Genomic DNA, 12,711 nt, shown 5'->3' on the forward strand with positions numbered 1-12,711 from the left:
TGTTGTATGCGATCGGGACAAAAGGAAGTACGCGGTCCCAGTTCCCATGATCAGATGCCACGTACATCGCGAGCATATCACCGAGAGTGCGGTTAAACCGTTCCGTGAGCCCGGTAGTTTGCGGATGGTAAGCCGTGCTCGTCCGATGAATAATGTGGCATTCCGAAAGCAGAGCTTCGACGACCTCGGAGAGAAAGGCGCGACCTCTATCACTGAGGAGTTCTCGAGGTGCGCCATGTCGAAGGATGAAGCGATGGAGGACGAAAGAGGCTATATCCTGCGCTGTAGCATTCGGTAGAGCCGCAGTATCGGCGTAGCGTGTCAAATGGTCCACCGCAACTATAATCCAGCGATTGCCATCCGGTGTCATGGGAAGCGGGCCGTAGAGGTCAATGCTTACGCGATCGAAGGGTTTGGAAGGGCACGGAAGCTGCTGCAAGGCACCAGGCGCACGTAAAGTGGTAATTTGCGACGTTGACAGTCAGGGCAGCACTTAACAGACTTTCGTACAAAAGTGTACATTCCCCGCCAGTAGTAGCGGTGGCTGATACGTTCGTAAGTCTTAAATACTCCGGCGTAGCCACATTGCGGATCGTAGTGAAAAGAGGCACAGATTTGGGACCTCAAGCTGCGGGGAATGACTAGTAGCCATCTACGGTCTTCGAGAGCGTAGTTGCGTCGGTGGAGCAGCTGATCACGAATGGCGAAATGAACAGCTTGGCGTCGGAGGGATCGGGATACAGGGGTGGTCGATGACCCAGAAAGATAGGCGAAAAGAGTAGCGATCCACGGGTCACGGCGTTGTTCGTTGCCAATCAAGTCAAGGTCAAGAGATGACAAGGGGTGAGCGCAAGTGGTTCCGCAGGCCGAGTCTGGAGGTAGAGGTGAACGGAACAGGGCGTCTGCGTCAGTGTGCTTGCGTCCGCAGCTCTAGACGACGCGAATATGACACTCCTGGATTCGGAGTGCCCAGCGTGCTAAGCGGCCAGATGGATCTTTCAACGTGGCGAGCCAACAAAGCGCATGGTGATCCGTTACTAGATCAAATGGGCCGCCGCATAAGTATGGGCGGAACTTGCCAAGCGCCCATACTAGAGCCAAGCACTCTTTTTCAGTCACGCTATGATTGGCCTCCGCTTTTGTCAGCGTACGACTCGCATAGGCGACCACGTATTCGGAGTAGCCGGGCTTGCGTTGCGCGAGGACGGCACCAAGACTAATCCTGCTGGCGTCTGTATGTACCTCAGTAGCAGCTGTCGGGTCGAAATGGCGAAGAATAGGTGGAGGGGTAAGAAGACGACGCAGTGTAGCAAACGCGGCGTCACATGCAGGGGACCAGGAGGAGAGGTCCGCGCCACCGCGTAGGAGCTGGGTCAAGGGCGACATAATCGATGCGAAATTGCGGACAAAGCGCCGGAAATATGAGCACAGGCCCACAAAACTGCGTAGTTCGTTGACGTTAGTAGGCTTCGGGAACTGAGCGACTGCACGAAGTTTCGCAGGGTTCGGTAGAACGCCGTGCTTGGACACGGTGTGGCCTAAGATGGTCAGCTCCCGCACGGCGAAGCGGCACTTCTTGAGGTTCAGTTGCAGGCCAGCGTTGGTGAGACACGTCAAAATATGTCTAAGGTGAAGTAGGTGGGTCAGAAAGTCAGGCGAGAAAACCACGACATCGTCTAGGTAACAAAGACACATAGACCACTTGAGGCCACGCAGCGTATTGTCCACGAGTCGTTCAAACGTTGCAGGCGCGTTGCAAAGTCCAAAGGGCATCACGCTGAACTCGTATAGGCCGTCAGGTGTAACAAATGCCGTTTTCTGGCGATCGAATTCAGCCATTGGAACCTGCCAGTAGCCAGAACGCAAGTCTAGGGACGAAAAGAATTCCGCGCCCTGAAGGCTGTCAAGGGCGTCGTCGATGCGTGGCAAAGGATAGACATCTTTGCGCGTGACCTTATTTAAGCGACGGTAGTCAACGCAAAAGCGAATAGACCCGTCCTTCTTGCGCACGAGAACGACCGCAGATGCCCAGGGACTGTGGGATGGTTGGATAACGCCACGGCGTAGCATATCGTCGGCTTGGTCGTTGATGACGCGACGCTCGTCGGCGGAGACGCGGTACGGTCGTTGACGCAACGGCTGGTGTAAGCTGGTGTCAATGTAGTGCTGTACTTCCGACGTTCGGCCCAATTGCGGCTGAGAAACATCGAAGGAATTTCTGAAGTGGTGTAGAAGCTGAAGAAGCTCGGAGTGTTCGGCAGGGGTTAGTGTCGTGGCGATGGAACTGGAAAACATGTCACTCGACGACTCTGCAAGGGTTGAAAGGGCGAGGAGTTCGTTCGAGTCAAGATGGAAAGATTCGTCTGGCAAGGTAACAAAGAACGAAGAGTCAAGCTGTTCCACGCGGCCGAGACATTCGCCGACAAGCAACGTAACCGACGCAGAAAGTGGATTGTACACAAAAATATTGCTGATGCCAGTGGCGATGTCAAGCGTTGCAAAAGGCAGTGGAACGGCTTTGCGACTCATACAGATGTCAGATGGTGTAAAGAAGACCGTAGCATCGGTGACGGCATCGCAGACGACTTGGACAAGGGCAAAAGAGCCAGGCGGAATGTCGGTGTCCTCACGCACGACCAGTTTAGGCGGCTGATCAAAAGCGTCGTGGGAAGGTGCGTCACACAGCGGCGAAAATTCAACTTCAGCTCGTGCGCAGTCGATGACGGCATTATGACGGGACAAGAAGTCCCACCCAAGGATGACGTCATGTGAGCAGGCAGGAAGAACAATAAACTCGACAATGTACAAAACGCCTTGTAAAAGCACACGGGCAGTACAGGCTGCGAGAGGTGTCACGTGCTGCGCGCTTGCCGTGTGAAGCGGCAGTCCAGACAGTGGCGTGGTCACCTTGCGCAGCGAACGGCAGAGTTTGGCTGCTATAACAGAAACGGCGGCACCGGTGTCCACAAGCGCAAAAGTAGAAATACCTTCGACAGATATTGTGACCATGTTAGCAGGAGAAGAGCGAGGACTTGGGCAGTTCGCAGATGGCGCAGTTCTTGCCTCGCGAACTGCGGCGCTTAGTTTTCCTGGTCGGAGGGTGCGGGTCGGCGACGCATTGGGGAGAGTGATCGTCGACGAAGAGATGGGGAGCGGCGCGACGGAAATTCAGGGAGGTCAGAAGAAACGTACCGCTGGGAGGGACCCGGGGCTGATTGGCGCATGAGCTGACTGCCATACTGGAACGGCCGGGCAGCGTCGTCTGGAGTTGGAAGGCGACGGCGGCAATAGCAAGCGACGTGTCCTGGCGTGCAGCAGGCGTAACAGATGGGATGATTGTCAGGCGTCCGCCATGGATTGCTGACTCTCGGCCCGGTCAAAGAAGCAGTAGGGGCGGTGGGTGGTGCAGACTGTTGCAGGACCGAAAAAGGCGGCTGGGGAGGCCTACGCACTACCTGCGCATAGGTAGGAGGCACGACAACAGGCTGCACTGCCTGCACATACGTAAGAGGCGCGGCGACAGGCTGCGCTTCCTGCGCATACGTAAGAGGCGCGGCGACAGGCTGCACTGGCTGCGTATAGGGAAGAGGCGCGGCCACAGGTGGCTGGTGGTGAGTGACGGGAACAGCTTGAGCGATCTCTTCGGCAATGACAGTGCGGAGGGTGGAAGGCCGACGACAGGACGGCTCCTGAGTGAAGGGGACCAAGGAAAGTTGACGGGCAACCTCCTCGCGCACGAAGTCTTGAATCTGCTGAAGCAGTGGAGAGTGGTCGGAAACGGCCACCAGACTCGCTAGCGAGTCGGCGGTCGGCAGAGGCTGCCGAGTCAGGGCGCGTTGCTTCTTCAACTCTTCGTAGCTCTGGCATAACGTGACTACTTCAGAAACAGTGCGCGGATTCCTGGAAAAGCATCTGGAATGCACCGTCATCGATGCCTTTGAGGATGTGCTGAACTTTATCAGCTTCGGGCATGGCGGCGTTGACACGTTTACAAAGGTTGACGACTTCTTCAATGTAGCTAGTGAAATTTTCACCAGTCTGCTGTGCACGTGCTCGCAAGTGCTGTTCAGCACGTAGTTTGCGGAGAGCAGGTCGACCAAAGACTTGAGTGAAAGACGTCTTGAAAGTTGACAATGTCGGGATGTCGACTTCGTGGTTATGGAACCAGAGTTGGGCAACGCCAGTAAGATAAAATATGACGTTGGTCAACTTCGCGACATCGTCCCACTTGTTGTGCGCGCTCACGCGTTCATACGACGTAAACCGGTCCTCCACGTCCATTTCATCTGTACCGCTGAAGACCTTCGGATCACGTTGCCGAGGAACCCCGGTGCAGATGACGGGCTGGGGCGCAGGCGCCAGCGGGTCTGTGTTGTCGGTCATGATGGGCGGAAGCGTTCGGGTTCGAAGCTCCAGGGTGCAAGCGGCGGGGGAATACCAGCAACCTCCACCAATTGAGAAGAGGTTTATTATCGCTGTCCTTCAAGGACGCTTCGAGTTCCAAGAACGGCGAGGCAGCGTGGAGCACCGTCTCCAAAAAACACCAGCGACCAACAGCGCGAGCAGAGCGGGCCGAGCGTTGGCGATGCAGCTCGACGGAGGCGCGTCTTCTTCACAGGGGTATGAGCCACTGCTAGGGTGGCTACCATTGCTTAAGGGGGTATGAGCCATTCATTGTCTTACGTGACTGCCCGTCTTTTCCAAGGGTATAGAGAAAGTTATCCACGTCAGACTCATGCCATACTTCTCTTCTTTCTGGGGGTTTTACGTGCCAAAGCCAGTTCTGATTATGAGGCACGCCGTAGTGGAGGGCTCCGGATGAATTTCGACCACCTGGGGTTCTTTAACGTGCACTACAACGCATCATGTCATACTTCAACAAGTATAACTTACTACGTGATTTCCAGCATGGCTTCCGAAAACAGCGATCAACAGAAACAGCACTGTTGACGCATAAAGAAGTAATTTTAACAGCGTTCAGTAAGAAAGAACTGATTGCCGGTATTTATGTTGACCTTTCAAAGGCCTTTGACCTTATTAATCAATTTTGATCCCCACGGCCCTGACCTTCTACTCGTCATTCCATCACACCTGCGCTCGACGGTCCTCCGCGAACTTCGCGACGCTCCCTTGGCTGGGCACTTGGGCGTCTCGCGCACATACGACCGTGTACGCCGTCGCTTCTTTTGGCCGGGTCTCGCTTGCTCCGTGCGGCGCTACGTTGCCGCTTGTGAACCCTTCAGCGTCGGAAGAAGCCCTGCATACTTCCAGCTGGATGTCTCCAGCCAATCGACATTCCGCCCGAACCCCTTTTTCGTGTTGGTCTAGACCTTCTTGGATCATTTCCTCTCTCGGGCTCCGGAAATAAATGGGTCGCCGTCGCTACTGATTACGCTACGCGGTACGCAATCACAAGAGCCCTCCCGGCAAGTTGTGTTACTGACGTCAGCTGACTTTCTTCTCTATGACATCATTTTAGTGCACGGTGCTCCGCGCCAATTATTCACTGACCGTGGCCCTAGCTTTCTCTCGGCAGTCGTAGAGGACATCCTCCACTCCTGCTCGACAAAGCACAAGTTCAGCACGTCGTACCACCCACAGACCAACGGCCTCACGGAGCGCCACAATCGGACCATCACCGAAATGCTTTCGAAGTATGCTGCGGCCGACCAGCACGACTGGGATCTTCATTTACCATATGTGACGTTCGCGTATTATTCATTGCGTCACGACACCGTCGGCTATTCATCATTCTACCTCCTATATCGCCGAGAACCCGCGTTGCCCTTGGACACTTTGCTGCCCTCGCCCGCACGTTCAGTCACAGAATACGCCCGCGACGCGATCGCACACGCCGACCACGCGTGCCAGCTCGCCCGCACCCATCTCGAGGCCTCACAGGTGCATCAGAGACGCCACTATGATTGCCACCATCGCGACATGCAATTTTCTCCGGGTTCTCTGGTGCTTCTCTGGTCACCCATCTGCCGTGTGGGCCTTCACGAAAAGCTGCTGTCGCGCTACACTGGCCCATACCGTGTGGTGCGACAAGTGACCAATGTCAGGTATGAAATCAACCCAGCCTACATCTCAGCGTCATCGTCAGCTGCAAGTGACATCGTTCACGCGGTGAGACTAAAGCCATACCACACGCCTTTCACCGCGGATGTGTAGCTTAAGCACCGGGACAGTGCTTCTACTGCCGGGGGTGATGATATGGAACAGCTGCCACAGTGTGGCTGCACTGAGGAGAAGGAAGACGACGTGTTCCCACTCGATATAGCGTCGCCACTTTGGCCTCCGTTAGCTCCCTGTTAATAAATTGTAAATAGCCTTGGGTATTAGCTACACGCAACAATATAAGGGTTTCGCCATAATAACAGATGTGATACGCGAATTTGTGTGCGTGCATATAGTCCCGATGACCACCAACCTGTTGACTCGTCCCTCAGCGCAACCGCGCGAACGCACTCGTTACACGGGTCACGCGTTCGTTATCGTCAGCTTCCACAGGTGTCTCCGTTGCCGCTCATCATTCCAGCGTAGAATTTCACTCGTCTTCTGTCTTCGTAATGGGGAGGCCGCGTTAACGCGGGTATGAAGCATTGTTTAAAGGGATATGAGCCATTCATTGTCTTACCTGGCGGACAGATTGGTGGTCTTCGTCACGATGACCACCAATAAGGACAATAAATATGTTCGCACCATTGTTCAAAACTCTGTCACCTCTGTCTAGTGCACCAAACAGCTTCGCTGGTCATCCACCTTCACAGAGCGGAATGGCTCGTGATTTTTGCGATTTGGTATTATCCATGAATTCAATGTTTCGAACATTCTTCGGTTTAATCAAATGAAGGACTGAAGCCAACAACAACACTAGCGGACACGAATTAACTATGAGCGGTACGTAATTCCCACCATAAAAGTCCTCATTAATTTTCTTGGGTATTTGTGTAATTCATTTATTTACATATATTTAGAATAATAGGCTATTTTAACATTCACAAAGCCATAACACAGACCTTTGTTGGCAAAGCATGTCTTTTATTTTATTATTTTAAATACAATGAGAAAAATGACAGAAAGCCGAATTCTGCGCTGTCAGAAAACAAAGAGACCAAATTCGGTTAAGCACTCGACAAGAAACTGTACTGCTTAGGGAACGTGTCCATGCAGCGGACTCTCTACAACGCAACACCTGGAAATTCTCTATGAATAAATACTAAGCATACCTTGGGGCGAACATATGGCACTTTGACAGTATCTATCTATCCATCTATCTATTCGCCTACATCTTGGCGCTCTAATTATCGTTTTGTTCGCTTGGTATGTACCAAAATTGGGGTAGTATGACAAGAGTGTATGACGAACATAAATATAGGGCATGACCTGAATGTTAGGACATTCTTGTCATGTAGGTCGCGAAACATCCGCGTACGTTTTGGTCCTCTCATGGTCGTGTCGCTAACTTGGTATGTACCAAAATTGGCATGGTATCACAAAAGTGTACGACGAACATAAATGATAGGGCATGACATGAATGTCATGATATGCGTCTCATGTAGGTCATGAGACAGCAGCCTAAAATGACAATGACCCAGCGAAAAAATTGACACTCAAAAATCACTGTAGTGGGTTCGGGTGCGTGCACTAAATGAAGGAAACACTAAATGATGGTGGTAGATGTCATAGTCATGAGCATGACACAGCAAAAATGACAATGACTCAGTAAAAAAGATTAACACTCAAAAACCACTGAAATGAGTTCATACGTGGTACTAAGTGAAGGAAACACTAAAGGATGGTGGTAGAAGTCATAGTCATGACTCAGCAAAACTGACAATGACTTAGCAAAAAAAGACTAAAAATCAAAAACCACCGGAATGGGTTCGGACGTGGACACCAAGTGCATAGAGGAAACACTAAAGGATGGTGGTAGAAGTCATAGCCATGAGCATGACTCAGCAAAAGTGACAATGACTCAGCAAAAAAATTAACACAATAACCACTGGATTGGGTTAGGACATGGGCATAAATGAAGGAAACACTAAAGGATGACGGTAGAAGTCATAGCCATGACCATGACTAAGCAATAATGACAATGACTCCGCGAAATAAGATTTATATTAAAAAACCACTGGAATGGCTTCGAACGTGGGTACCAAGTGAAAGAAACACTAAAGAATGGTGGTAGAAGTCATGAGCATGACTCACAAAAAAGACAAGACTCAGCGAAAAAAGATTAACTCTCAAAACCCTCATAAATGGATTCCGACGTGGAGACTATGTGAAGGAAACACTAGGATGATGGTAGAAGTCATGAGCATGACACAGCAAAAATGACAATGACTCTTGAAAAAGTTGTCGCAGTTTCACCCGAAAGGCGAAGCATCAATTTCGATAGCAACTTAGTAGAGAGCTATACGGAGTAAGGATAGTAGTTTTATCCGCTGTACAAACTTGGACATGCAGCAGCACCGGCAACACACAGCACTGTTGTCGACGCTGTCGGCGTTTTGCCCGCGTTCGCACAAAATGCGTGCGGCGTTGGTGACTGTTGCCGGAGCCTCTGATATAAATAGGCACTTGGTGCCGCAGCTAAACGTCGCCTCCCTTCCCTGCCCCCACCCCACGGCCTTTCGTGCGTCAGAAGAAGGCGCGTTTCCTCTACATATATGGTGATTGTAAAGGAGGAAAGAGACGCCTACTTCTGCAGCCCTTAAGGGAGCACGGCACCGAACACGCGTTTGTTCTCCGCCGTGCGTTCACTCCCCGTGAAAGCGCGCATCCCTCGCGCGCTTTCACTCGCACATACAGCGTTCGGCGGCGCGCGGCGACGATTTCATCTCCATTGACGTCATACGGAACCTCACGGCGACGGCGACGGCAGAAATCTGCTTTGGAGTGTCCATATAATTGCTATCGCAATAAAAAAATTAACACTCAAAATACACTCAAATGCATTCGGATGTGGGTACTAAGTGAAGGAAAAGATTAAACGTTGTTGATCGAAGTCACGGTGATGAGCCTGACTAAGGCTTTAACCTTAAGGTCCCTTGGGGGTTGCTTAAGGGACTCCTGAAGACTCATGACATGAATGTCGTGACATGAGCGTCTCGTAGGTCATAAAACAGCCGCCAACGTCTGGTTGCTGTCAAGGTCGTTTCATTAATGTGGTAGGCTCCCCCCACTCTGAATAGCATAACATCGATTCCCACAGGGCGTGACATCTGCCTGATTTTTTACGATTTGGCATTATTGATGAATTCAATGTTACGAACATTCTTCGGTTTAATTAAAGAAAGGAATGAAGCCAGCGGAACAATGCTACAGGAGACAAATGAACTTGAAAGGGTACCTAATTCCTAATATAGCAGTCTTCCTTTGTTTTCCTGGATTTATGTGTAATATATTTATATAAATATGTTTAGTATAACGGACAATTTTTGCACGCACAAAGCCAAAATACGAATCTTTGCTGGCACCGCATGTCTTTTATTTTAATATTTTAGGTACAATTAGAAAAAATCACAGAAAGCCGAATTTTGCCCTGTAAGTAGTACATCCAGAGCCAATTTGGTATGAGTACTTGACAAGAAACTGTACTAATTAGGGAGCGTGTCCATGCTACGGACTGTTTAAAACGAAACTCCTGGAAATTCGATATGATTAATTACGAAGCATTCCTTGGGCGAACATATGGCACTTTGAAAGTATCTATCTATCTATCCATCTATCTAACCGCCTAAATCTTGGCGCTCTCATGGTCGTTTTGTTCACTCGGTATCTACCAACGTTGGCGTAGTATGACACGAGAGTATGACAAACATAAATGATAGGGCATGACATGAATGGCATGATATGCGTCTCATGTAAGTTATGAAACAGCCGCATACGTTTTGGTGCGCTCATGGTCATTTTGTTAACTTTGTATGTACCAAAATTGACATGGTATGACAATAGTGTATGACGAACATAAACGATAGGGCATGACATGAATGTCATGATATGCGTCTCATGTAGGTCATGAGACAGCCGCCTAAAATGACAATGACCCAGCGAAAAAATAGACACTCAAAAACACTGCAATGGGTTCGGACGTGGGTAGTAAGTGAAGGAAACACTAAAGGATGATGGTAGAAGTCATTGTCATGAGTATGACACACCAAAAATGACAATGACCCTTCGAAAAAAACATTAACACTCAAAATCCACTCAAATGCATTGGGACGTGGGTACTAAGTGAAGGAAAAGACTAAACGTTGTTAATCGAAGTCATGGTGATGAGCATGACTAAGGCTTTCGCCTTAAGGTCCCTTGGAGTGACTTAAGGGGCTCCTGAAGACTCATGACATGAATGTCCTGACATGCGCGTCTTTTAGGTCATGAAACAGCCGCCAACGTCTGGTTGCTGTCAAGGTCGTTTCATTAATGTGGTAGGCTCCCCCCACTCCGATTAGCATAACATCGATTCCCACAGGGCGTGACATCTGCCTGATTTTTTACGATTTGGCATTATTGATGAATTCAATGTTACGAACATTCTTCGGTTTAATCAAAGAAAGGAATGAAGCCAGCGGAAAAATGCTACAGGAGACAAATGAACTTCAAAGGGTACCTAATTCCCACCATAGCAGTCTTCCTTAGTTTTCCTGGTTATATGTGTAATTTATTTATTTAAATATGTTTAGTATAACGGGCAATTTTACATTCACAAAGCCAAAATACAAATCTTTGCTGGCACCGCATGCCTTTCATTTTAATATTTTAGGTACAATTAGAAAAAATCACAGAAAGCCGAATTTAGCCCTGTAAGTAGTACTTCCAGAGCCAATTTGGTATGAGCACTCGACAAGAAACTGTACTGCTTAGGGAGCGTGTCCATGCTGCAGACTGTTTAAAACGAAACTCCTGGAAATTCGATATGATTAATTACGAAGCATTCCTTTGGGCGAACATATGGCACTTTGAAAGTATCTATCTATCTATCTATCCATCTATCTAACCGCCTAAATCTTGGTGCTCTCATGGTCGTTTTGTTCACTCGGTATGTACCAAAGTTGGCGTAGTATGACACGAGTGTATGACGAACATAAATGATAGGGCATGACATGAATGTCATGATATGCGTCTCATGTAAGTTATGAAACAGCCGCATACGTTTTGGTGCGCTCATGGTCATTTTGTTAACTTTGTATGTACCAAAATTGACATGGTATGACAATAGTGTATGACGAACATAAACGATAGGGCATGACATGAATGTCATGATATGCGTCTCATGTAGGTCATGAGACAGCCGCCTAAAATGACAATGACCCAGCGAAAAAATAGACACTCAAAAACCACTGCAAATGGGTTCGGACGTGGGTAGTAAGTGAAGGAAACACTAAAGGATGATGGTAGAAGTCATTGTCATGAGTATGACACACCAAAAATGACAATGACCCTTCGAAAAAAAGATAACACTCAAAATCCACTCAAATGCATTGGGACGTGGGTACTAAGTGAAGGAAAAGACTAAACGTTGTTAATCGAAGTCATGGTGATGAGCATGACTAAGGCTTTCGCCTTAAGGCTCCTTGGGGGTAGCTTAAGGGACTCCTGAAGACTCATGACATGAATGTCCTGACATGCGCGTCTTTTAGGTCATGAAACAGCCGCCAACGTCTGGTTGCTGTCAAGGTCGTTTCATTAATGTGGTAGGCTCCCCCCACTCCGATTAGCATAACATCAATTCCCACAGGGCGTGACATCTGCCTGATTTTTTACGATTTGGCATTATTGATGAATTCAATGTTACGAACATTCTTCGGTTTAATCAAAGAAAGGAATGAAGCCAGCGGAAAAATGCTACAGGAGACAAATGAACTTCAAAGGGTAACTAATTCCCACCATAGCAGTCTTCCTTAGTTTTCCTGGTTATATGTGTAATTTATTTATTTAAATATGTTTAGTATAACGGGCAATTTTTACATTCACAAAGCCAAAATACGAATCTTTGCTGGCCCTGCATGTCTTTTATTTTAATATTTTAGGTACAATTAGAAAAAATCACAGAAAGCCGAATTTTGCCCTGTAAGTAATACATCCAGAGCCATTTTGGTATGAGCACTCCACAAGAAACTGTACTGCTTAGGGAGCGTGTCCATGCTGCGGACTGTTTAAAACGAAACTCCTGGAAATTCGATATGATTAATTACGAAGCATTCCTTTGGGCGAACATATGGCACTTTGAAAGTATCTATCTATCTATCTATCCATCTATCTAACCGCCTAAATCTTGGTGCTCTCATGGTCGTTTTGTTCACTACGTATGCACCAAAGTTGGCGTAGTATGACACGAGTGTATGACGAACATAAATGATAGGGCATGACACGGATGTCATGATATGCGTCTCATGTAAGTTATGAAACAGCCGCATACGTTTTGGTGCGCTCATGGTCATTTTGTTAACTTTGTATGTACCAAAATTGACATGGTATGACAATAGTGTATGACGAACATAAACGATAGGGCATGACATGAATGTCATGATATGCGTCTCATGTAGGTCATGAGACAGCCGCCTAAAATGACAATGACCCAGCGAAAAAATAGACACTCAAAAACCACTGAAATGGGTTCGGACGTGGGTAGTAAGTGAAGGAAACACTAAAGGATGATGGTAGAAGTCATTGTCATGAGTATGACACACCAAAAATGACAAT

The sequence above is a fragment of the Dermacentor silvarum genome, unplaced genomic scaffold (assembly GCF_013339745.2).
Source record: "Dermacentor silvarum isolate Dsil-2018 unplaced genomic scaffold, BIME_Dsil_1.4 Seq206, whole genome shotgun sequence".
In the NCBI taxonomy this organism is placed as follows: domain Eukaryota; kingdom Metazoa; phylum Arthropoda; class Arachnida; order Ixodida; family Ixodidae; genus Dermacentor; species Dermacentor silvarum.